General features: G+C 41.1%; 1 protein-coding gene across 1 annotated transcript in view; it reads left to right on the top strand.

Moving 5' to 3' along the window:
• LOC111872357 overlaps positions 1 to 26,211 on the top strand; it is an 870,691-nt gene that overhangs the window by 502,444 nt on the left and 342,036 nt on the right. The gene's annotated exons all lie outside the window — the stretch shown is intronic.

The following is a 26,211-nucleotide window of genomic DNA, read 5'->3' as shown; positions in this document are numbered from 1 at the left end:
CACCTCAAAGGACACCTGTTCAAACTGGGACTAAGTGATAGTCCCACTTATGAGAGGTGTCAGATAGAAAATGAAACAGCCACACACGTCCTGTGTGAATGTGAGGTTTTAGCTTCTTTAAGACTACGTCACTTGGGTGAGTACTTTATGGAACCAAGTGACTATTTCGACGCCCCTACTTCCAAAATCCTGCGCTTCATCCGAAGCGTGGGGTTACTGAGGGAATAATTAAAAAGGGGAAGCACAATGGACCACTGAGGTCTAAGTGCAAGGGCCGAGTAGGCCTACCCCTTCATACATACATACATACATATATACATACACACGTCCTCCCTCTCAAATCCAAATAATCACATAGGCAAATATTCCCAGTTTGTCTTCTTCCATTAGCGACAAGAGAATAATTTTCGATCACCATACAAAATAAGAGGTAAAATTAGAGTTTCTGTATTTTAATGTCTACGCTTTTAGAGAGGACGTGAGAAATCCTATCAGAATGGTGTCAGGCATATTCAGCTTTTAATCTTTTCTCAATATCTTTGTGATTGTAACTTTGGTTTGTTACTGGCAACGAATGTGTGCTTTGCTGTAAGCTGCTTAAAGCACTTCGATGGATAAAGTCAATAGTCAGTTCTGTGGTTATGAGTTCGTTGCCCTGTTCATGTGAACAGACCTTCTCATCCTTTTCAATATTACTTTACCACCAAATTAGCTCCCAGGTCGTCATATCGAAGTCCAATCAGTTGAATAAAATGTTCCTGTGGCCGGAGTATAAAAGTTACTAGTACAAAATTCATTTTAACAATTTTTTGCATATGAAAGCTGTTCTGTATCCGGTACACAGTCACCTGTTACTCATACGGTGAATGTGGAGGGGAAAATAACAGGTTCTGTATCTGTAGGTTACCTGTTTGGCAAAAAATAATGAAAAAAATACGTAATAGAACAATGTTATTTCACTGAGCGAAATCTACACGACAGAAAATGTATCCAATTTACTGACTATTAATTGCTTTCCCAGCAAACTCTCTTTTTTAAATAGAAATCCGGTACACCGTCTGGCAATTTTCGGCACGAATTGCTTAACGTGATCAAGCCTATACGGAAGATACCTGTTTACTAGATTTCCTAAGAACATGAAATATCCCATTTGCAAGATACGACAAAAGTATTGTTATATTCAGATATTTAGTATCTGCAATTAAAGTCCTTGTGATTCCCTATTTCCTTTCGGCCTATCTCTGTGGTAGCTTAAAGGAACGATATAAATATAATACTGTAACGCGTATAGCTAGGCAACGGCGCGATAAACACCTCCCTTAAGCACTTGACAGCATTACATGATCATTGGTAGGTAACGACTCAGTAAACATGTTAAAACGCTTAACAGTAGAAGCCGTATCTCAGTGAACGTTGCTAGGCAACAGCCAGCGTACCAATGAAATCTCTGGCTAAGAATCACGTGACTTGTTTTCTATAGGTTCGCGACGAAGTTTTGTAGGAGACAATAAAGGTCGCTTGCAGTCAGTTGTAAGCTGGAAGGGCGAATTGTAAAAAGGAGTGCGGAGTCCAGGAGGGTTCAACAGTTGAGAGTACGACATGAATGGAGCGTGAATTGCGAAGGCTGAGTACAGATTAAGACAGAGGTGAACTGTAAATTTTATAAATCAGCGATAGCGCTCTGTTGTCTGTATTTTAAGAGAGGGTGTGTGACTGATGTGCTAATAAATCCAATCATCCGAAGTAGAACCCGTCATTTCGTCACGCTTACCACCATATACGTGGCGATACATAAAATGTATCTCTGTCCACTGCTCTTTCTTGGCTAGACAACCGTAATTCATATATCTGTATAGTTTGTATTTACAGCACTTGTCACACTGCCGCCCTACGGCAGTAAATAATAAAGATGCATTACGTCACGTCCTTCATTAGAATCTGAGTTTAATGCAAGGAAGATTATTAAGGTCCTTGTTCTGTCCATCAGAATTTCGTAATGTCCTGTTATTATTCACATTGTGTGTGACGTTTATTAAAGATTCATGTAAGAAACTAATGTAATATTCATTTAGTTACAGACTTGAGTACTAGTTTATTAAAGATTAGTTATATGAATGTTAGGAAGTTACATCTTTATGTGAGTACAATTTGTATGAAAAAGCTGGTGAAGAAATGGTTCTTTAATTATTGAAAAGTTTAACTACCTTCCTGGAAACTTTATCATCACTTTTGTCTCCTGAGATTCTGTCAAGGATATTTGTATCTGAACGAAATATTAGTAATTTATTTCACTGGAAGTTTAAAGAAAAACAGTGTTATATGGAAAATAAATATATATTCAAAATATAATGTAGGAGTAATCTAACGGTTTGTGTGAATCAAAGAAGTGATTTTCCGTTTCTTTTGGGAAACTAAGAACCGTTGTTGTGCCTATGGAAATGGAGGTCCGGGTCCTACACAGAGGCTTATGAGCAAGCATTTAACTCCTTCGTAATTTGAGATGTTAATGCAATTATAACATGGATAGATCCTTAATAATTCAAGCGTTTCCTGCAGTACATTGCTATTTAAAGTATCGTATATATACACTACAAGACAAAATTAAATTGTGGAAAATTTGAGATATTTCAGTGCCCTTCCGATTAACTGAAGTTAGCCCTCATGCACTGTTGGAGTTAAACTGGAGCCCTCGCCACGATATCGTGAACACTTATGTCACTGAGACTCACCCAGATCTGTGAAGTAACTAGCGAGATGACACGCGACAATTAGTTGACAGCGAGGACCTCCTCATTGCAGGTTTATTTTGTGTACTGAGGGTAGGAAACGTATTGCAATATACAAGATTGAGAAACATTATTGCAGAGGATGAGAATTACATTTTTATATCTTATTTATAAATTATTGAGAGTTAGAAGTATCATTTAGAATAAAATTGCAAATTGCTGGCTTCGTGGTGACCTAATTGTTAATATGAGGTTTGGCTTATACAGGGCGTTCAATCAAGAAGGAAACTTCGCAGCACCGCTGACCGCGGCCAACATTCCTCACAGATTGCTGCTGCAACTGCCAATAACGGGATTAGTCATTTTTCAGCGTTAATAACTCATTCTGCTATCAGCAGTTAGAGCAGAAATCTGTGATGAATGTTGGGTCGGGTCAGCGGTGTTGAGAAGTTTCCTCCTTGACTGAACGCAGTGTATGTTGAAAAACTACGCAATATCCATTCAACCATTTTCTGAGTCTACCATATGACCTAGGGCTAACACCTGTGCTTCTATATATTTGAATGTGTTTAATGTACTATTTAGGAGCTCCTTTGGTTTAGTTTACATTTAAATAGCTTCACTCGCTTCTCAACCATTTCCCTTTCCTAGGGGATAATTCAGTCATAGCTGGACGGTCAATGAGTCGAGGTCACAAGGTCACAGAATATCGGAGTTATTTCTCGGACATCCTAAATTTAATCCTTTTTAAATGCATAGTACAAGTATTAGTCTCCGAAAAAGTTAAGATCTAAAGGTAAAGTTACCCTTGTTTTAATTAATTAAGCATCACGCCATGAAGATGGATAGGGACTGGAGGTATAGCTCCTCAGTTATTGACCTCCGCACTAGATGGGGGTCAGCTTCACGCCCTGGCCGCTTTATCCCTGGAGAAAGAGCGTCCCAGAACCAGCCTGAATAATGTGGAGAAGAGAAAAATATCTTGCCTCTGTTGAGAATCGAACCCCCGGCCTTCCAGCCCCCAGCGCGTCGCTGCACCGACTGAGCTGGTTCCGTTGGTTCTCAGGATATACAGCGATTGTTTCCCTGAACAGCATTAATAGACTGGTCTCTGTAGAGGAGAGGTGACATGTTTTGTGTGAGAAATTGAATTTTTGTATATTGCTTGGAAGAAATTCAGTCTTTAAAGGGATATGCAAGTATCCACGTGTCTTTCCTCCAATTTTATTGTCTTCATGTCTCTTAGTTTAATGGGAGACAAGCTGTTATGGAGCTATATATTTCAAATTGTTTAATATAACCCGTATATGACGCACATTGTTTGTTTTAGCTTGTGTATAAAATATGTATTCAGTTGTATGTTAATTCTTTTTATCTATGTTTATCTATTAATTCTACAGGGTATCAACAGCTGTGTCCCTATAGGTTTTCACTTTAAGATATCTGAGATCTATTTTAATACTATCCTCCTACCTTCCCATGTTTCTTCCATATATTCCTTGAGATTTTCCGACCAAAATTGATATACATTCATCCAATCCCCCATACCTGCTACAAGCTCAGCCTATCTCAACTTCGTCTCCTAGATCACTGCAATGCTATTTCATTAAAAGCACAGTTTATGAAGCTCCTCATCGCGTAATTTTAATCGTGTTCGCCTTTTTTCTCTCGATTCTATATGTTCCCTTTCTCTCATTCTCCTCAAATGCTGTCAGCCCATGTTCCACCCTTGTTTTAGGTTCCAGTACTAAAACTCTACGCACACGCAAAATATCAGCTAAAATTTTATGTAGTTTTGCCCTATTAGTCTTTACGTTTTTACGAGGATAGTAAGTAAATAGGTCACAAATGGAAGTGAAACAGCTGTAATTGATGTAATAAGTTTTCTATTTATATAGTTAGGTGGCAGCACAGTCCAGTTTCATGACAGTCTTGGTTGCAGACGCGCATGCTCATATTCAAAGGCTTATTTCAGCAGTCAAAATGGCGACCGTGCTTGAGGATCTGCTACCGAACAGCAGCGTTTTGTTGTACGTTTTTTGTGGGCGAAAAGTCTCAACCCAAAGGACATTCATATAGAAATATTTCCTTTTTATTGCGTGAAGTGTTTGTCCCTTAAAGCGGTTCACAAGTGAGTAGAGAAACGTGGTAAAGGGTTCACTGATGACGAAGTTGTCGAAACGAAGGTACAGAAGTGGCTGAGAACAATCAAAATACTTCTATGCTGCAGGTTTCGACGCAACGGTAAAGCAATGAGACAAGTGTATCAATATTGGCAGAGGATATGTCAAGACATAAATGCTTTTTCCAGGTTCGAATATTATATACTTTAGGTTTTATGTCCATTTGTCACCAATTTACCGACTCTCCGTCCTAGATATGAGATTAAAAACATTCTAAAAGTCATAATATCGAAGCATGCCTCTAACCTCAACGTAATTATGCAACATTTCAGAAAGATTTCTAACCGTTTTTAAGTGAGAATTATATTACTGTTTGTTCTAATAAGCAAAAATGAATAACTACTTAGGTTTCTCTGTCTAACTAAGTAAGTAAATCCATGGAGCTGCATACTCCTTGCGAAGCCTCCAGTCGCTCAGATACTCAAAATTTTCCAGCAATTTTTAGAATCCGAAGCTTCATAACTGTGTTCACAAGACCCCGCCACTGGTATCTATCCCATGCCAGATGAGTGCAGTCCATAAATTCCTATCGTATTTCTCTAAGATCCATCTTAATGTTACATTCCCACCTACATCTAGGTCCTCTAATGGTCACTGTCCCTTCCCACTATGCATTACACCTCTCCCCATGCGTGCTACGTGCTCTATCCATCTCATCCTTCTCGGCTTGGTTATTCTAATTATATTTGTCGAAGAGAAAAAATTATCAAGCTGCTTATTATGCAATTTTCTCCAACATCGTACAATATCATCCCTCCTCAACATCCTGTTCTCAGATATCCTCAGTCTGTGTTCTTCCCTTAATGTCAGAGACCAAGTTTCAAACCCACAAAACTACAGGCAACATTATAGTTTTGTATATTCTAATTTTTACGTTTGTATGCAGACTTGTGTTTCTCTCCTAAGGCCAAATAACTAAAACGTAAGTACATAGACTGCCTCGCTACAAGTTGCTATCTCACTTTCGGAGTCCCCTTGCGCAGAGTCTGCCAGAGTGTTCTCGGTCCAATTGTCCAAATGGGCTGCATGTGTGAGGACGTGATAAAGTAATTTGGCTGCTGAGTTTGCCTCATCAGAGCGCATTTGACGCGCCACTCTCGCCGATTAGGTTTGGTCGGCCCTGTTCCTCTCCAAAATGGAGCTCTCATCCATCCCCACTTCGCCATTCCAAACTCCTCCACCCCCCATTGCCCCTTTTTACTTCTACCCTTTCCCCGTCCCTACATCATGTCATCAGCGTTACTCGCTGGCAGCGTGACCCGCCGTCTTTGTAGAACAAAAGTGGCTCAGTATCTCGCTTGTCTTCCTACAGCAGTGTGTGCTGCCCAGTACGGAGTCACAAGCAACAGCTACAGTCATATGCCTGTCTCCCTTACACAGATAATTGGTACACAACACACAAACTCAGATTAGTCAAACCACTGTCGTTAGAGTATTAATGTTTAAGGAATAAAGTCATAGATGCCGGTCACGGTGGCCGAGCTGTCTAAGGCCTGTACTGTCTTCGCTCGCTTGGAAACCGGGATCGTGGGTTCGAATCCCACTTAGGGGATGGATGTTTAGTTTGTGTGTGTGCGTTCTTGATCACCCGCCCAAGAAGTCCTACCGAATGTGTAAGATCTAGAAAAACCGAAGTGAACGGAGAAGTTCATGGAGGTAGGCCTAGGCCCACTGGGGCTGTAGTGCCAAGGGGGGGGGGAAGTAATTGATTCTGTTAGAATACTGAAATTGAACTCTAAACAAATAAGCTAACAACAGAAGAGCGAAGTGGACTGATAACATTGATAAAATTGATGGCAACAGACCAGTAAGGGGCGCACGGAATAGCGTAGTTGGTTGAAACACTAAGCTACAAAGCTACAAGCCAGAAGGTCGCAGATTCGATTCCCGATGAGGTAATTGGATTTTTTTTTCAATTTACTTATTCCTTGTAACCGCTGTGGTCTACTCAGACTCTAATAGAAATGAGTACCAGGAATCTTCCTGGGGGTAAAGGGCGGCCGGCGTGTAAGACTGACAACATTACCGGTATCTGTGAGCTGACTGTCTAGAAAATGTGGTAGCCTCGATTTCTCACAACCCTATGGGACTCCACGGGCTCTTACAGGGAGAGCTTTACCTCTTTTTACCTTAGAGACCCGAAAGAAAAGTGAGAGATTGTGTACGAAACGGGAGGAGTAACTTGGGAACATGAAAAATGAGGTGGAAGAATGCGAAGACGAACGACAACGCATAACGCAGAAAGGAAGAAGAAACATGCACACTTAATAAGCCGAAGCCTCTAGTGATTTGCACAGATCAAATTAAAATTTATTTTCTTCTTAAATGGTAATACTGACACTGCCTGTAATTACAGTTTCCGGAACGACGCCGTGGCTAATCTGAAGTTCAGTTCTCTCTGTTTCACATTCGCCCAAGAGACGGCCTATGAGGCTCTTGGCAGTGGACTGATAAGAAATTCATGCCGTCCGTTGCGTGGTTCTGGCGTGTGATGAATATGAATATAAAGAGAAAACGTAAACTGAAAACTTTCTAATAAATATAATAATTCATTATCTTTAGTTCTGTCGTACTGAGGAATTTCACTGCGCTTCAAATGTACGTGGCATGAGAAACATTAAGTAACTGAAAAGAATATTTTACGTATGTTTTCTGGCCATACATTTTTCGTTTCCATTGAGGAAATTGTTTTTGGTCTGGAACCTGATGGACATATTTAATACAGCAAAATTCCACTTGATTGTAGGTATATTTCGGATCTCACTATACTGTGGTCTGGTAGGCCGGTACCAACTTCTTCAAGTAATATTTCCCTTCCATCTTCGGAGTCAGTTTCCGTCTGCCCGACTATATGGTGTCAGTCCAGAAGACTGCAGTATCGAACCGCTCTAAATATATCCATCCTTGCATAATTTTAGTCTTATTCTCATGGTTCACACTGCGAATTCTGATTGGTCGCTCTGTGGGAAGTACATCGAGAGACTGCACTTGTTCTTGCTCATCATTTCCTTGTTGAAACGTCCGCTGTTGTTAGTAGCACTCCTATTCCGTTCTATTCTATTACTTTGTATTTTATTCCTTTATATTCTATTTTATTTCTTTATGTTTTATTCTATTCTATTCCTATTCCATTCTGTTCCTTCTGTTCTATTTCATTCCATTCAATTCCTTCTAGTCTATTCCATTCTGTTCTATTGTATTATATTCTATTCCTATTCCATTCTATTCCTTCTGTTCTATTTCATTCCATTCAATTCCATTCTAGTCTTTCCATTCTCTTTAGTTCTATTCCATTCTGTTCTATTGTATTATATCCTATTCCATTCTTTTCCTTCTGTTCTATTTCATTCCATTCAATTCCATTCTAGTCTATTCCATTATATTTAGTTCTATTCCATTCTGTTCTATTGTATTATATCCTATTCCTATTCCATTCTTTTCCTTCTGTTCTATTTCATTCCTTTCAATTCCATTCTAGTCTATTCCATTATATTTAGTTCTATTCCATTCTATTCTATTGTATTATTTTCTGTTCGGTTCTATTCTGTTGTATTATATTCCATTCCATTCTATTCTGTTCCTCTATATCCTATTCTATTCTATTCTCCAGAGAGAAGAATCTTCCTTGAGAAGCTGGTAATTACTCAGCTGGTCAGAGAATCCCCCGCTCTTTATAGAATCCGAAGGTCCATGTTTCTTGTTGACAACAGCTCAACCCTTTTAAGTCAGATGAACCCGTTACACGTCCTCGCGCCACAATTCTGTAATATCCATTTAGTGTTATCGTCCCTTGTACCTTAGCCCTTTAATTGCTGGCTTCCATTAGGTCTGCAATCCGAGATGTTTAATTAAGTCCTTGTGGACTCAGCACCATTATCTGTGAGCCTAGTACGAGCAGCGCCGAACCTCAAACCAGAAGAACAAAGAAAGTATATACAAAAGTGTTTTGTCTCCTGTTAACTTCAAGATTTGTACACGGAATCTTTATTCGATCCCTGAAATATTAATTCCAAAATAGGAATAATGCTCTTGTGCTCTTTTAAGTTCCCGTATTTTGCTGTCTTTGTAAAATAAGTATTTGAGTATTCCTGGTCCTTTATGTGAATGTTATGAAAAGTTGAGACTGGTTTGAATTTTGATGTTTTTATCTCCCGTTTTCCACTTACCTGAAAACGAAACTTATTCCTAAACATGGTAATAAAACTTTTTCACCACAAGAGAAATTGCCACCTGTAATTATTTAAAAAAAAATATTTAGAATAGAAAACGACAAATTTTAATCCCATTTCTGTTCTTAAACTGTTGAAAATTGTAACCTTCCTTTTTTTTCCTTTGTAGAAGAGAATTACAAACAACCCTCACACCACAACGAAGAGACATTTATAAGACGTGAAAAATTCAATTATTCCTGTTTCTCTTCTCGTTTGTTTCTAGAAGACTAATCGCCTTGTCGCGTGATGGTGCTCAGGTTGGAACACAGCTAGCTTTTGTTTTTGAGTTCTGCTGCTATGTTTTTATTCTATGTTACTGTTACGTTATTGTGTAGTAGATGTTACGGATGAAAAGGCACGTTATGTCACTTCCGCTTAGTTATTCCTTTCATTTACTCTTATTAATGGTGATAAAATAAATTTGAACTTCTCCTTTTCGTAAGCTCTCTCAGCTCAGAAAGAAAGTATTATGTATTAGGCCACTGATTGGCCTACTGTACCTGCCCCGGGTGATTATGATGATGGAAAATTTGGTGGAATGAAGATTGGCAGGGGAAACCGAAGTACCATAGCGCCACTATGTCCACCACAAATCCCACTTGACTAGACCCGGGATCGAACCCGGACCGCTGCGGTGGGAAGCCAGCGACTAACGGCTTGAGCTATGGCGCGGCCCTCTCTTTTGGGGTTACTTTACGACGCTGAATTATATAACTGCTTGTGATAGGATCGCTTATGAATTGGAAAGGATTTGGAAGGAATGGGTCCTGGCCTATAATATCAAGGAATTTTCCCGGAGGAAAAACAAAAAGAAACTCCGTGGCCTGTAGTCCGCAAGCGAACTATACCGACCGATCGACCGCTACTTGTCGGCGAAGTTAGTGCCAACTTTTGCGAATAGAGGGTGTCGCGTGGTCAGCGCAACGAATCCCCACGGCCGTTAATCTCGGTTTTTTAGACCGGAGCCTCTATTTCCTTGAAATAGCTCCTCAATTATCCTCACGAGGCTGAGCGCACCCAGTTCCAGACACACTACTTCTCAGAAAATCTGGTAACGCCCGGAATCGAACCCGGGACCTCTGGATCTGTAGAGAAACTCTGACCACTACACCACAGAGGCGGTCATTTTCCTGGAGGACGTGAAAAAAAGCCGCAAGGCATTTTATTCGGGATAGCTGCTTTGCGGGCCGAGATTCGAACTGTGTACTCCAGACTACGAATCCGGAACATTGCCGCAACACAAATTCTCGCGGTCCGAATTTTCTTCTCCAAAACTTAAAGCGAATATAATGTACCGGAAACCTGTCTTGACCTGTCCTTCATACTCATATGTGGGTCTAATTTACGATACTTTCTTTTCAAGTTCGAGAACAGTATGACGGACTGAAAACCATAGAGTGACATGTTCCATAGAAGACAGAAGAATTCGTAAGAAAATTTTAATATACATCCGAAAAAGATGACGAAATATAAGGCGCCCACATTTAAGAATATTCTTCAAGAGGACTAAACAGACAAGGCATGGTCAAATCCACGAAGATATTGTTGATGATGAAGATGATGGTGATCAGTAAAATATTCCTACTACGTCACCATGTAGAGTGCGTCCCATATCCCCCCCAGCCTTTACCTTAACCTTTGTTCCCGCTGCATTCATTTACCTGCTATATTTTATCAGCTGCTAGGTTTGTGAAGCGTTGAAGTCATGTACGATTGTTATCAGTCGCATGTGGTTTATAACGTGGAAATAGTAACAACAATACAAGTCAGTTCTTTATTTTTACATGCTAATTCAACAGCTACTGGAGTCAATTACATAGCACAAATAAACTAACAGAAAGTACAAGTAAACTATGTGTACATATTGTAACGTGTTTAGTTTACTGAAACTTGTTGGTAACGTGTGTAAGTCCAATCCCACTTCTGACACCAATGTAACGTGTTTAGTTACTGAAGACGCCGTTCGGATTGTTAATTGGTTTATTTAACAACCTACAAATCGTAGCTACAATTAATTATAACAAGGTTGCGGGGTTTCACACTTTATAACCCTAGTCGCAATAATCTCTTCACTCTATCTTCAGTAGGCTACACGTATTAATTACGATACGGGAGCTATACAAGTGCAGCTGTATCACACACTCCCAATTATTACTCGGTTATCACGAACTATCACTAATTCTCACGTCCGTAACTCGTAACTGGCCGCTGGCTAGACTCCAACTCAACAGTCTTCGTAGGCACTGTAGCTCTCTTATATAGTCGCAGTGTCCGCCTGTTACGCAATGGGTACCGCTGTTGCCTGTTACCCGTGTCAGAGCTGCGTTGCGTGTTACGTCACCGCGGGGAGTAACGACAGCGCTACGATGCCGCCACGTACCGCTGGGGGGGAGGGGTCCTCCGTTGCGCAACATGTCACAGTATCAAATATTCTCCTGCGTAATGTATACAGAGCCGGTCACGGTGGCCACGTGGTCTAAGGCATGAACTGTCTTCGCTCATTCGGACGAAGGGATCGTGGGTTCAAATCCCACTGAACACATGGATGTTTTGTGTATATGTATGCGTTTATTCTGTGTTTGTATTGCCCTGTGGTTAGGTAGAGGCCTTGCGACGGGCTGGTCACTCGTCCAAGGAGACCTACGTCTGCGTAAAAGAGATTACGAAACTGAATAAAAATCCAGGGCCCTGAAAGGGCTGGAAGAGCCACTGTAAAAAAAGTATAAAGGAAAGGGTAAATATATAATAAGAATGTCTGCAACAAGATGATGTAATTGCCTATTAACCAAATTAACTAAAATATTAATGGTAAAGAAGTGATTGTCACATAAATTAAAACTGTTTAATATTTCATCTGTGGAATTTCCTGATTTGATTAGTAAAATTAAAATTTTCGAGGAAGAATCTGCACTCTGCAGTAACTACTGCTATTTTATTATATCAGACCTATTATTATTAATATTTTGTTACCTGTTATTATATTTTAATATAGTTGTAGTATCTTCAGTACTCGCCTGTTACATGCCACTCGCTGTTGGCAAGCGCTTAAACAAAGAACTGAATTTGGAAAGAATGAATTGTTATTGTTATTATTATTAATTATTAATTTTTGTATTTTGTTTTTTTAATTATTTTTGTGTATTACTCTATTCGTGCTAGCTTTGTAATTGGCATCTGTGCTGTTAAGTTTGCACGTAAATAAACATGAATTGAATTATTATTATAGTCTCCAGCGCCATTATTTCCAATAATGTTTCGGATTCTGCACGGTAGAAACGATTGTCAGATATCAAATATTTGAAGCCTTTTCACTGCGAATAACTGTGTTAAACGCTTCTCGAGCGCAAAACAATTTTGAGTTAGAAACCAGCGTTTCACAGATCTCTTCCGTCTCCATCATCAGGGTCGCGATGTAAACAGGAAATCTCTGAAATACTAGATTTTAACTCCACATTGATAAGGCTGATCGCCGAAGAACATTTCAGCACATAAAATGCCAAACTTTATGAAATGTCGGATTTACGTGACATGCCGAGGAAGGTAGAACAAAAACATTTTAACGACATATATGAAAACATGCCTGTATTCTTGTTTACAAGTTGACCTGTTCCAGGTATGTTAGAAATTGTGAGAGAAACTGTGCTTTCAGTAATCATCATCATCATCATCATCATCATCATCATGAATAGTGCTAAATTCTGTTACGGCCTTGACCGCCTCCTCCACTGGGCCCCCTCCAGAGCCTGTGTCCTCCAGTTTCTAATTTGGAGACTCCTTTGTTCTTGTTAAGTACTATGAAACCACTTCATGAAGTGTCTCCCCACTTTTCTAGTGTCTTCCATTACGATGAATGTTATTTTTCCAGGGATTTTGTTTAAGTCAGTTAAGGCAATCAAGTTGCGAGCCTCTTTATCGGCTTTGAAACCGTTCTCAATCTGTTTCTCTGTTGTTATGCCACTGTTGCATTCATCTCAGTGATCGCTACTCAGCCAGTCCCTTGAAGCGCTTGTGGCTGTTTAGCATCTAGTCTACATGCTACAATATATAATGTTTCAGTTCTTAAATTCTAAGATTACCACATTATATGAATGTCCAAATATAAATCCAAAATTTAGAAAATTTAATATGTAATTAATACATATTTACGAAGTTCACTAACACGGTTCCATATTAGTCCAGGAATTCAATGACGACAATTGTATATTTATTTTAACCACCTGATGGTGAACAAACCGATTGAAACATTTGGTGGAGTAGAAAATAAAACAATATTGTCACGTGTATCAGTGACTTAAGACGCGGGTTTGGATCGGCGAGTCGATTTATTGGATATTCACCAGTCGTAACTACACATAATTTAAAACTTTCAAGATTACTATAATTATAGTGCATAAATAAAGTCTTCTAGATCTGCTTACACTAGGCGTTGCTAAGTAACAGATCTAAGCAATGGCTGTTCCCCTGCAATGTTTTCCCTATCCGTTTCTTGGTAACGGCTTTTAACACAGGAACTGTAACTGTCACACTGCAGATATCACTGCATTACAGCACACATAAAATCCTCAAATCACACATTAAATATTCACAGGCTGACTTCTTGTACTCTTCTGTACTCCTAGTTCCAGTTAGCTCTAATCCTACAAGTCAAAGTCAAATTCACATTGTGACTGACGGTCAGTCAGTCAATCGGTCTTGGTGTCGAGCCCCATCTAGTAGTAAGTCTCTAATCAAAGTCAAAGTCACATTGCGACTGACGGTCAGTCAGTCAGTCAGTCAGTCAGTCAGTCAGTCAGTCAGTCAGTCAGTAAGTCTTGGTGTCGAGCCCCATTTGGGTCTCATGACCAGATATTAATTATTATCGTTTGACAGTTACGGTCTTGTTTCTGTGGGGCGCCTTCTCTGACGAGGTGACGGGTCTGTCTTTTGTATATGCTGCTGGCCCTTGCCAGCGCAGTCATACTCGGGTCTGAGTCCCATGGGACTCGCGACCCTATTTTACTGTCTCAGAATTGAGACTTCCCTTTTCGTCGCCTCCTACGACTCGCAGGGTCACGGTGAGGGTATTCGACCCCGCCCCCATACCGGGTTCTTTGAGCCTCTAGTTTCCAATCACAGTTCTCGTTATACGAGTATAGCCGCGGCACGGACCGCATAGAAAACCTCTTCCATTCAGAATAGATGCGTAACCTAGTAACCAGTTACAGCGCCTACCTCATGACAATGGATTTCCTATTGTCACGTTCTTAAGGGGGAAAATGTTTATTGGTCGTCGTATAGAAACGGCAGTTCTTCTATTTTTGTCTGTATTCGTTGCCGCAATGTTTATGGGCATTCCTCTATTGTTGCAGAAACGGCCCGTATGTTACAACAGTAAAAAAAGTAAAAGTAAAGCTATCCCTGTACCAGGCCTTGAAGGCCCATAGGGTTGTGAGACGTTGAGGGTCTCACATTATCTAGAAAATCGGGTCAAAGATGGCGGTAAGGTCTTCAGCCTTACGCGCCGGCCGCGCTTTACTCCCCAGAAAAATTATTTAATTAATTTCTGTTACTCCTTTATGTTAGAGGCTGAGTCATCGGAGGGCCATAGTGCGGCTGGAAGGATTAGGTCAATTGAAAAAAAAAATCCAATGACTTCACCGGGACTTGAACCCGCGACCTTCCGGCTTGTAGCATAGCCCCTTAACCAGCTATGCTACCGTGTTAGCGTATGTTACAATAGTAACACTTAAAAATGTGCTACATTTACTTGTACAATGTGTTAATCGCCACATTACGCCCAGCCCCCACCCCCCACACTAATCCCAAAGCCCGAAGCACGGAGCTCGTAACGTGAGATATTATGAAGTGTTGGGTATATATAAAGTGGGATATGGCCAAGAAACAAACCTGGGCCTGTCCATTCCTATTCCACGCACGCAATCACTTCATAAGTTTTCCGCTGTCACGTGGCCGGAGAGCAGGACTCAAAACTGTAGGTATATAGTGTAAGTGGGCCGGCTGCTCTAGGAAGCTAGTTCTCTTAAAGGATCGATAAAGTAGCAAAGAACATCTCCACAGACTTGATGTCGCTTGGTGAAGCAGGAATAGTTGAAAATCAATATTTTATGGGCATTTCTCGCCCTTTCGAACATCTTTCGGTACATCTCGCCTGAATTTTAACGTTGCTGGAGAAGTCTTTCTTGTATCGCCCCCAAACGAAACGAGCGTAATTTAATAAAAACTTTCTAGAATTTATTCTGAAGCATCCAAAACCAGATCATGGCTAATGATAATGCGATTCATATCCACTTACGAGGACCGTTTAACGACTGAACAACCAAGCCACAAGGGACAGAATAATCGTAGAGCTAAATACATATAAGGCTGGTCACGGTGGCCCAGCGGTCTAAGGCCTGTACTGTCTTCGCTCGCTTGGAAACCGGGATCGTGGGTTCAAATCTCATTCAGGGCATGGATGTTTAGTTTGTGTGTGTGCGTTTTTCTGTATTTGTGTACAGGTAGAGGCCTTGCGACGTGCTGATCACCCGCCCAAGGAGTCCTACCGAATGTGTAAGATCTAGTAAACCGAAGTGAACGGAGAAGTTCATGGAGGTAGGCCTAGGCCCACTGGGGCTGTAGTGCCAAGGGAAAAAAATACATATAAGGGTTTAAGCGGAGCGAATTTAGCTCGGATATGGACCACCGTACTGAACTTGTGTGCTGGAAGGCCGTGGCCTGTCTTCTTGTCGAGTATGTCAGCCCCACCATCGAAATGTCTGCACAGTATTATGACAGAGGACTGACACACACGAATCATGTAATATTTGTAGATTTGTATTTCATAACAATAATAAAATATCACGCCGGAAGTCATGTATGACTGATTTAGACTCTTGCTTTCGTATTCGGGAGCCCCGGTTCGAATCTCAATCAGTCCGACGATCGGCTGCTTCGAATGACTATTTTGCGGTCTTTCTCAGTCCCTCCAGTAAATTAAAGCATACTGGAACAGTGTCTTAAAATAGCTTCTTTTCATATCTGTACGAAATTATCGTTAGAACCATGCAGTTCGAAGGAACTTAAGATTCAGAATTACCAAACATGTTGATTTGTAGACTTGTTAGTATTCGGGAGGTGATCGTTTGTAATCTGGAGCCGGACATCGGCTATCCTAACTGATGTTTATCTCATTTCATCCAGGCAAATGTAGGGATAGTACCTCACTTATGCCACGATCGCTTCCTTCCAAATCCTTTACAATTCATCAGTCATCCTACCATCACGCTACGATATAGTCTCGATACTGAAAGCTTAGTTAACCGACGAAAAGAAGCATATGAAGTTACGGGCGCCAACATACATCACATCATTTCGTCACAGGTCGAATTGTGCTCCGTTCTGTAGCCTTCCTCTTGACTGCCTCGATAAACGTTAATCGCGCTTTCTCATTCTTCCTTTCTTCCCTTATGTCTTTCTCTCCTTTTGTCTGTACCTAACTGATTTATTACGGATGGTGGTGTTACACTCGTCGCTTTCCGGTTGTGTGGGAAGGAGGAAGGATGTGGTAGGAACCGGATTTGAGGTGCTTTTTGCAAGAGCTCTCTGGGCGTTTATCTGGACAGACTGGAAGCCAATATGGCCTATTAAAAATACCAGTGAAGGTGGTTGCTACCGGCCAGAGCTCAAAGCGGTAGCCGCCCCAAGCGAGCTGGATCGCGTGATGTGTAGATTCTATGGAGATGTGAATCTGGTGTAAAGAAATGTTTTCAGTTTCATGTAGACTTGCATACTTCACGTAGGAGTGGGGTAGGCTAGATTAGGGAGCTGTACTGAGAAAATCCGCGACTTATAAAGGCTTATCAGAACTGTTTACATAGTACAACGTAGTAAAAATGATAACAAAAGTTTTCCGTGTTTTATTGACACTGGGAAAATTGAGTTCACTGTTATTAAGAACTAGTCAATAAACAAAGGTCAAGAAAAACAATTTCTTATAAAACGTTGTTCTTAGTTTGATTCTGTTTGCATACGTGGAAAGAGAACTTTCTGAAGTCAACTCATATCTCATTCCAGATGCGTCCCCCGTAATTTTATGGCCTTACGGAATACCCAATTTCTTACTTTTCCCATTATGAAACATAGAATTTAGAATTAAAACTGAGCACGGTCTACATTTTTAAACCCCTCTTACTTACTTACTTACTTACTCACTCATGGAGCTGAGCCCTTCTTGAGGAGCCGCCAATTCTGAAGCTACTCAAGAATTTCCCACCATTTTATGGAACCCGAAGGTTCATCACCGTGTTCACAAGAGCCCTCCACTGGTCCCTATCCTGAGCCAGATTTATCCAATCCATCCCATCCCAATCTATCTCTCTAAGATCCATTCTAATATTGTCCACCCACCTACGCCCTGGTCTTCCCTGTGGTCCCTTTCCTTCTGGCTTTCCCACCAATATCCTATACGAATTCCTCGTCTCCCCCATTCGTGCTACATGACCTGCCCACCTCATCCTCCTTGTCTTGATCATTCTAATTATACTTGGAGAAACGTACAAGTTATAAAGCTCCTCATTATGCAGTTTTCTCCAACCTCCTGTGATTTCATCTCTCTTTGGTCCAAATATTCTCAAAACCCTGTTCTCAAACACCTTCAGTCTATGTTCCTCCCTTAATGTCAGAGACCAAGTTTCACACCCATACAGAATCACAGGCAAAATTCTAGTTTTGTATATTCTAATTTTTTTTGGACAACAGAGGAGAAGACAAAAGATTTTGGACTGAATTTTAAACCTCNAAGTGAACATAAATTTCAGATAGATACTATAGGGTTCTGATGATGGTGTATAACACACAAAGACACTGGGTTTTCGGACTTTAATAATAATAATAATAATAATAATAATAATAATAATAATAATAATAATAATAGTTTCTGAACTGGATGATTGGATTTATGGACACTTCTTCTACAATTACATTCAATTATAACAGCTTACAAATCAAGTTCTCTCTAAGTCTTCCTCCATTCCTCACTGGACTTCGAGTGCCTCCTCTTCTGCGTGACTGACTTGGTTCTGATTTACGAATCGGTCACTTCTTGAGCTTCCGCTGTCCGCTGCTTAACACTCCACAGCTGAACACTCAGCTCTCTTACGAATGCCAAATGCCGAACATCTCACTCGCGAATCAAAGTCAAAGTCACATTGTGACTGACGGTCAGTCAGTCAGTCAGTCAGTCAGTCAGTCAGTCAGTCAGTCAATCTTGGTGTCGAGCCCATTCTGGAGTTCGTGACCAGATACTTATTACTCCTTGACAGTTTCGGTTTTGTTTTTGTGGAGCGCCCTCTCTGACGAGAGGACGTGTTCACTCGCGAATAAACTGAAATAACTCTTTTTATAACTTCGGGGCGACCCCAATATAAGCCACCATGTCTCAACGTTCCTCAGTTATTCTGTTTTTCTGAAGTTATTCGTTGCCACGGGAACGTGTTTACCGTACCGTTGCTTAGCAATGGCTATATTCGTCACAATACATACAAGTGCCGGTCACGGTAGCCGAGCGGTCTAAGGTATGTACTGTCTTCGCCCGCTTGGAAACCGGGATCATGGGTTCGAATCCCACTCAGGGCATGGATGTTTAGTTTGTGTGTGTGCGTTTTTCTGTGTTTGTGTACAGGTAGAGGGTTTGCGACGAGCTGATTACCCGCCCAAGGAGTCCTAGCGAACGTTTAAGATCTAGAAAAACCCGAAGTGAACGGAGAAGTTCATGGAGGTAGGCCTAGACCCACTAGGGCTGTAGTGCCAAAAGGGGGGGGTGAAATATACATGTATATATTTTTCTCTGCGTTTCTTTCTGGATCCATATCATTAACTGTCGCTTAATAGAGATTGTGTATACTTCTTTATGTCATTATACAGTATGCGCCAAAATATCAGTACTGAAATGAAAGGACGTCCTGTTGATATCACTTGTCTATTCATTTGAAGGCCCCTTGCACGATAGAACCTTCTCAAATCCTGAAGAAATGGTCCGATCACCATGTCCCTGTAGCGTTCTTGGGTGACTGTAAGATCATTACCTTCCTCATCCTCAATGAAATAGGGGCCTAATGTACCGTGTGCTGAGACGGCACACCATAGCGTCACACGTGTGCTATGTAGCGGTTTCTGGACGATAACACCTGGCCGCTCAAAACCAAGGAAGCGAGTTGTCTGGCGACCACTTCCGTATGAGCGGAAATAATACTCAACTATGAATACCTTCTCCTCCGTCGAGGGACCCATTTCCAACAACAACTGCACAACACAACTTCCTCTTCACTAGTGGGAACACGTGCGGCTGGAGCTATGTCCCGTTGGCAAACGCACATGCGCGTTCGAGATGCGCGAGTTTCAGTACTGCAGTTTTGGCACATACTGTACTACAGCCGCAGACATGCGTTCATATTCCCAGGTTCGTTTATGACGATTAAACACTTCATCTGTATAATGAATAAGAGAGAGTAAAAAGACCGTTTTCTAAGAAATCTAACCTCTTTACGTAAGAGTGATTATTGAATTGCCGATGTCACAGCATCACACATTCACATGTACCGGTAACGTGTCAGACTTCAACGTGAGGTCAATACCTTTGTGACCAGTCTGTATATTTGATGTCGGCCTCAAGCAATGCATTGGTTCAGCTATCTCTGAAGAGCTCTAATTAACGACACCACTACTAAGGTAATTTAAATTGATGACACTAGTAACTGCAAACAATGCGGAGTGCTGAGGTGGGAGGAGAGGCAAATAATAGAAGGTGGAGAGCAGCTTTGTACAAAACACTCTTGAACATGACGGGAATCGAATTTGTGTGCTTGATGTGATAATCTAATAGTACGTTCAGTATATTATTTCGCGTTTCAACGGGAGTGCGTGGAATTCAACCTGGTACGCATGCGTGTGTAATGAATTTAGAAATGAAAACCTGCCTTAAGTTTGGATATCCGAAAGTGGTTCTTCGTGAGATGCTTTGCTCAGATTTTATTTCTTCTCGTTTTGCGTTTTCTTTCTAATTTTGAAACATATTTATCCTTTTGGAGGACATTATTAAGCAAGGACCTTGTTCTACAATAGTCATTGTTAGGTAAGCCTGCACTCATTGATGTCACTTCTTGTGAAGTTTCATCTATCTCAGGCAAAACTAAACAGTGTTTCGTATGGAATACAAGTTTAGAAGGGTCTGGTTATAATTGCACCATTTTATTTACTCTGTTATTACATTACCACTACAGAAGAATATATTGTGTTAAGGATTAGTGAGGAAATGAAATCAACTTCTTTACGATATTGTCATTTATCACGATGATTAAGACGTGGGTTTGGATCGGTAACTGGATTTACTGGATACTTACAAGTCGTAAATACAATTAATTATTACCCTTTTCCTGCTTTACACAATACACACTCACTCGACATTAATCTTCTCAGTCTATCTGCACTAGTCTTCAAGGGATTACAACACGGGGACTCTTAGCAATCTCATTAAATCACACACTTCAGATATTACATATAAATAAAATCTTCTAATCACACGTTAAATCTTCATAGGCCGACTTCTAGCTCTTCTTCAACTACGAACATCCCGTGGCTATCTCTTTACTTGTTTGTTCGCGTGTTTCTGCCGCTATTATTCGTAACTTATAGTCGAGGAACGAACATGGACCTATAGTAAACACTTCACGGGATCGCTATCCAGCCAGCCTATTGGGGCATCGGTCGGATCTACAGAAAACATATCGCGTGGTCACTGTCCACTGTTGTGGCGTCATCGCGGACACGTAAAACACAGCTTCCTCTATAGTTGCGTGTTAGGCCGTGTTTACAGAGCTGCTGTCTGGCAACGCGTTGATCAAACACGTTACAATAACACGGCACAACTTAATGAGATTCTCAAAACTTTAAAATGCTTTCTTTGTTCTAGGCTAACGTAGTACGTCATGCCTCGTGTGAACTGCAGAAAGTGTAAAAGGGCTGTAATTATAGAAAGGGAGTAACTAAGTAAATGGAGCAGAGTTCTTCTTGAGATACCATCTCAGCCAGTGAAGGAGTTCCCCTACTTTTACTCAGACCGATGGTCCGTTATAAGAGCCCGCTATTCGACCCTTTCCTTATCCAGTTGAATCCAACCACAGTATCGTGCTATATTTGATAATATTGTCACATGCATTAGTGACTATAGACGGGGTTTATATTGGTGAATAGATTTATTGACCATTCACCGGTCGTAACTACAGGTAATTATAACAGTCTCAGTGGTTTGCGTACTCTAAAGATTACTGGAACTAGAGCACACAAAATAAGGTCTTCTGTATCTGATTTCAATAATCGTTGCTGGATAACAAGTCTCAGCAATGGCTATTCCTTTACGTGTTTCCACTATCCGTTTCCTGGCAACGGACTTTAACACGGGAACTGTAACAATCACTGTACTGCAGCACACAGTCTAATTCCTTTCTTGCCATTTCACGCGGCTGCCCATTCCGAAGACTCGATCCAATTACCTTCCGATTACTGTTCTCTGCTCCTACAGCTTCTGAACTCCCAGTTCCAATTCCGCAATATCCCTAGCAATATTTAAAGCCAGTTACTTTACGACTGGCTGTTTACCGCAAATCAGTTCATCTTGACGCCAGGCCCCTTGAAGCCCACGACCAGAGATTTTTTTTTTCCAACTGAACTCTTGCGGTTAATAGTCCTTATGTAACATCCTCTCTGACGAGAAGCTGTGTTTATCTCGCATCTGAGTTCGAGTCTCATTTTACGACCGACGGTCAGTCGGCCAGTCTGTCTTAGCATAAAGCACCCATCTGGGGCTTGCGATCAGATCTTTATTATTGTCGGACAGTTACGGTCTTGTTTTTATGGGCACCCTCTCTGACGAGAGGACGGATCTGTCTTTTGTATATGCTGTTGGTCTTTGCCAGCGCAGTCTTTCTCGGGTCCGAGTCCCCTGGGACTCGCGACCGTATTTTACTGTCTCAGATTTGAGACTTCCCTTTTCGTGGCCTCATACGACTCGCAGGGTCACGGTGGAGGTATTCGACCCCGCCTCCAGCTACAAATACTTTCGTTATTTAACGTCGGGTCGGACCCCACAGAAAACATTGTGTTTACAGCTCCGTTGGTAGCAATGGGTATCCTATTGTTGAGTGCACGTTTGTTGCGGGATTGTGTTTATCAAGCCGTTGCCTAGCAATTTTTAATATCCCCCTCTATTTACTTTTCTTTCAATTTAATCTCCGAAATTATGTATTTTTCGTCTCTTGGTCCCCTCGTATTTTAAACATGAGCGTCCTGTCATGTGAAAAAACTTGCTCCTTTTGCTGTTCCTCCGGTAGTGTCAAATATGGATCCAAGCTAAGGCCCTTTGTGGTGCTCTTTAGTGTGCTAATTTCTTAGAGTAAAGGATTGTTAACCTCCCTCCTGTCTCTTCGAGCTGGAGGGTCATCCGTCGTCTGTTGTCTGCAGTTCACAACCACGCTCGATATCCTGGAAGCCTTCTCATTCATCCGTAACACGAGAACGCGATGTCATCGTGACCAGGGACCCACTTGTCATGGGCCTGACTCTCTATTTACAAAGCAGTCCTGGTGAACATAGGCTCTCGGTTACCCTTTAGTCCCATTCAACTCAAGATGTACCGCTGTGTGTACCATCACATGGCTGAGTTGGAGACATGAATTTCTATTGATTGTCTGCATCTTGTGATGTATACTGCAAATGTTTGCGTCATTGTAGGCCAATTGTCTGTGTTCAGTTGCAGATCTACTAAGGTGTGAGTTATGTCCTGCAAAACGCCCATCATGTAGGCTCTCCTTATTGTGCCCTTAATGTCGTCTTGCACAGATTACAGATATTCGTATGGATCCAACAGGGAGAATGATGTTTTATTTTTTTTTAATTCGCTTAGTGGGGGGTGGAGTCCAACTGGGTCCACTCGGCACGGCGGCCACTAATTGGCCTATTGTACTTGCCCCGGTTGATTATGATGATGGAGAATTTGGTGGAATGCAGATTGGCAGGGGAAAGCGAAATACTAGGAGAAAACCCGTCCCAGCGCCTCTTTGTTCACCACAAATCCCACTTGACCAGACGCTGGATCGAACCCTGGCCGCCGCAGTGGGAAGCCAGCGATAAACCGCTTGAGCTATGGCGCGGCCCGAGGATGATGTTACGGAGTTGTGTTACTCTGTCCTGCCTTCATTGCAAATGCGGTTTGTGGGTATAACATTGAGATGACTTGCCAGTTGCAGAAGAATCCTTATTCCTCTTTCGTGCAATTCTTGTGTTTTCTATTTCATTCCGATACAATTAGGAAAAGTATGGACTACTCTGTCAAATATATTGTAAAGCAGGCGGTTCATCATCATCATCACTCACGAAGCTGAGTCCTTCTTGAAAAGCTGTCATTTGTGCAGCCACTCAAGAGCTTCCCAGCATTTTATAGAACCCAAAGGTTCATTACCGTGTTCACAAGAGCCCTCCATTGGTCCATATCCTGAGCCAGATAAATCCAGTCCACATCATCGGATCCTATCTCTCTAAGAACCATTTTAATATTGTCCACCCACTTACGTCTTGGTCTTCCCAATGGTCTTCTTCGTTCCGGCTTTTCCACCGGTATCCTATATGCATTATTCTTAGTACCAAATCTCATATTCATTACACAGAAAAACAAGGTACGTGTAACTACTGTTTAACTTTCACTCATGTTCGTAGAATTTTCAAAATAATACTGACTGAATATTTGCTTTATATATTTATAGACTCTAATTTTTTTCTTTTTCACTTTGTGATGTGGAAGTGGATGCAGGCGACTGGGGCGACTTGGAACTGCTCCCCCTTCCTCCAGAGAACACAGTCATATATCTAACTGATGACTCAGACCAAATGACAAAAGCTGTGAACGAATAAGTTTGTTTTTAAAGTGTATTATTTTCCTCTCTCACCCATTTCTCCACTCTCTCTGCATTTTTATGATTGCCATTAACGGAAAGTTCACAGTTCCTTGAAACGAACAGTACAATAAGCTTCGTGTGATGGAGGGTAATAAATGCTTGTATTCGAAACGCATTTGGATTAGAATATATTGTGAGGAACAAGACCGTGGTCAGAATTATCAATACGTGCAGAAGAGAAATTCGGCGGATAATGGTGTTGAGGATAATCATTAAAATTTGCCTGCAGACGTGAAATAGAGGCTTCTGATCCACAAGTCACGGATGGGCTGCTCTGAATTTTGTGTTTTGTAGAATTTGTATTTTTAAAAAGGTAGAGGGAGTAGTTAGCCACGCTATATTTGCTTCCTAGCTAGAGAACTGGCTGGATAAATACTGTTGGTGGTGAAAGGGTGCATTTCGCTGTATGAGACTTTAACTAGCATGCACCAAGTAGGACTTTGTGGGCATTTATTCATTAGTTAATGTCCGGTTATTTTGGTTGCCAATGAAAATCGAGTGAATACATGACTGATTTTCTTTCCTCTAATATTGAGTGACTCCTCTGTATATAAGTGCTGAAAAATGAGATATTTTTTTAAAATTGTTTACGCTGCCGGCGCGTAAGGCTGACAGCCTCACCACCATTTGTGAGCCGATTGTCTAGAAGAAATGGGAGCCTCAGTCTTTCACAACCCTATGGGCCTCCACGGCCTTTTACAGGGATAGCTTTACTTTTTACTATGGTCTTTTGCTGTTCGATTTAAAATTCCACTGATGTATGTAGTTTCAACTATTTTTATGGAATGGTTTGTTTTATTTATAACGCTCACAAAACAGAGGAATCATTGCTAAGGTTCGATGACCTTGAAAAAATTACGGTGTTCCCAGTGTGGAACTGACAAAATTACGAATTGCGCCCCCAGTGCTCNGGCGAGTAAACAGCGGTGACGTCACCGAGGGATATCGCGGTTGCTAGGCAGCAGTCAACAACTCCGGACAGCGTGGCTAGCAACAAGGCACCAGACGACAATTGTCCGATCAAGGCTACATAAGGAGCAGCGAAGGCTATTCACAGTCAGTCAGTCAGTCAGTCCTGGAGCTACCTCCGAGTTAGTTCCGAGTTAGCCAGCAACCAGTCAGTTGTATTCTGGCATTTGGAGTGTACTAATTGTGATACTGCAGACAGCAGTAATCGTAAATCTGTATTTTGGGTGATTGTAAGTGCGAATGTGAAATAAAATTCGCTACATAAAGTACGGCGTGAAGTTATTTGTCGCGTTATAGACGCACGATACGTGACAATATTTTACAATGAAATTACATGCCATGGTGTTTGAAAGAAAAACACATTTTTGTTTAGATTTTTATACTTAAGTCACTGATATAAATTTAAATATTCGTACATTTAGTATAACACGGAGTAGGATTCAGTAGATAAAGACTATTTTATACCAAAATAAAATTATGAGTCAGTTTTAATATCGTACGAAGGATCAGCTGTGTTACACAGTTCTTAAAATATAAACAGACAAAAGAAAACACACTTTAAAAATGGAGGATATCAGATTTAAACGTTTACGTGATGCATGAAAACATGTTACCCCCTCCCCCCCTTTGGATTTCAGTGTTTCCAGAAAGACATGCGAATAGCATTATGCTTTCTGTCTTAGAAATACATTGCGATTTTCGGATTCGCCCACGAGTTTCACGAAGAAGGATGTTGTTGAAAGGAACAGTGCTGTAACGTAGTGGGTTTGCTGCTGGTTGCGTCCTCTCTGTCTCTCTGCCCCTTTTATTGATTTCCCGAGAAGTGGGCTCCAAGCTTTAGTGGCTGTATTCTCTGTGAGGTCCTGAGTGGGGGTGAGATCTCGCTCTGCAACAAGAGGCCATTCTCACACAAGAGCAGGTGCTTCTCTTAGATTCTCTCATATTCCCGCTTAGCAACGTATACAATCCCCTGTAATTAAGTTATATTTTTAACAGTTGTAATTACTAAAGTAATGTGGGTTTTCATTTTAAAAAATTAGTTTCTTTACATACGTTCCTCTGTTTTTATGACATGCTGGGGTAACAGCCGTTGAGAATGCAATGGAAAATCTCATTATTTGTTACACGAATTTTCGTGATA

The sequence above is a fragment of the Cryptotermes secundus genome, unplaced genomic scaffold (assembly GCF_002891405.2).
Source record: "Cryptotermes secundus unplaced genomic scaffold, Csec_1.0 scaffold144, whole genome shotgun sequence".
NCBI lineage: Eukaryota > Metazoa > Arthropoda > Insecta > Blattodea > Kalotermitidae > Cryptotermes > Cryptotermes secundus.
This window is presented reverse-complemented; position numbering and strand designations above follow the sequence as displayed.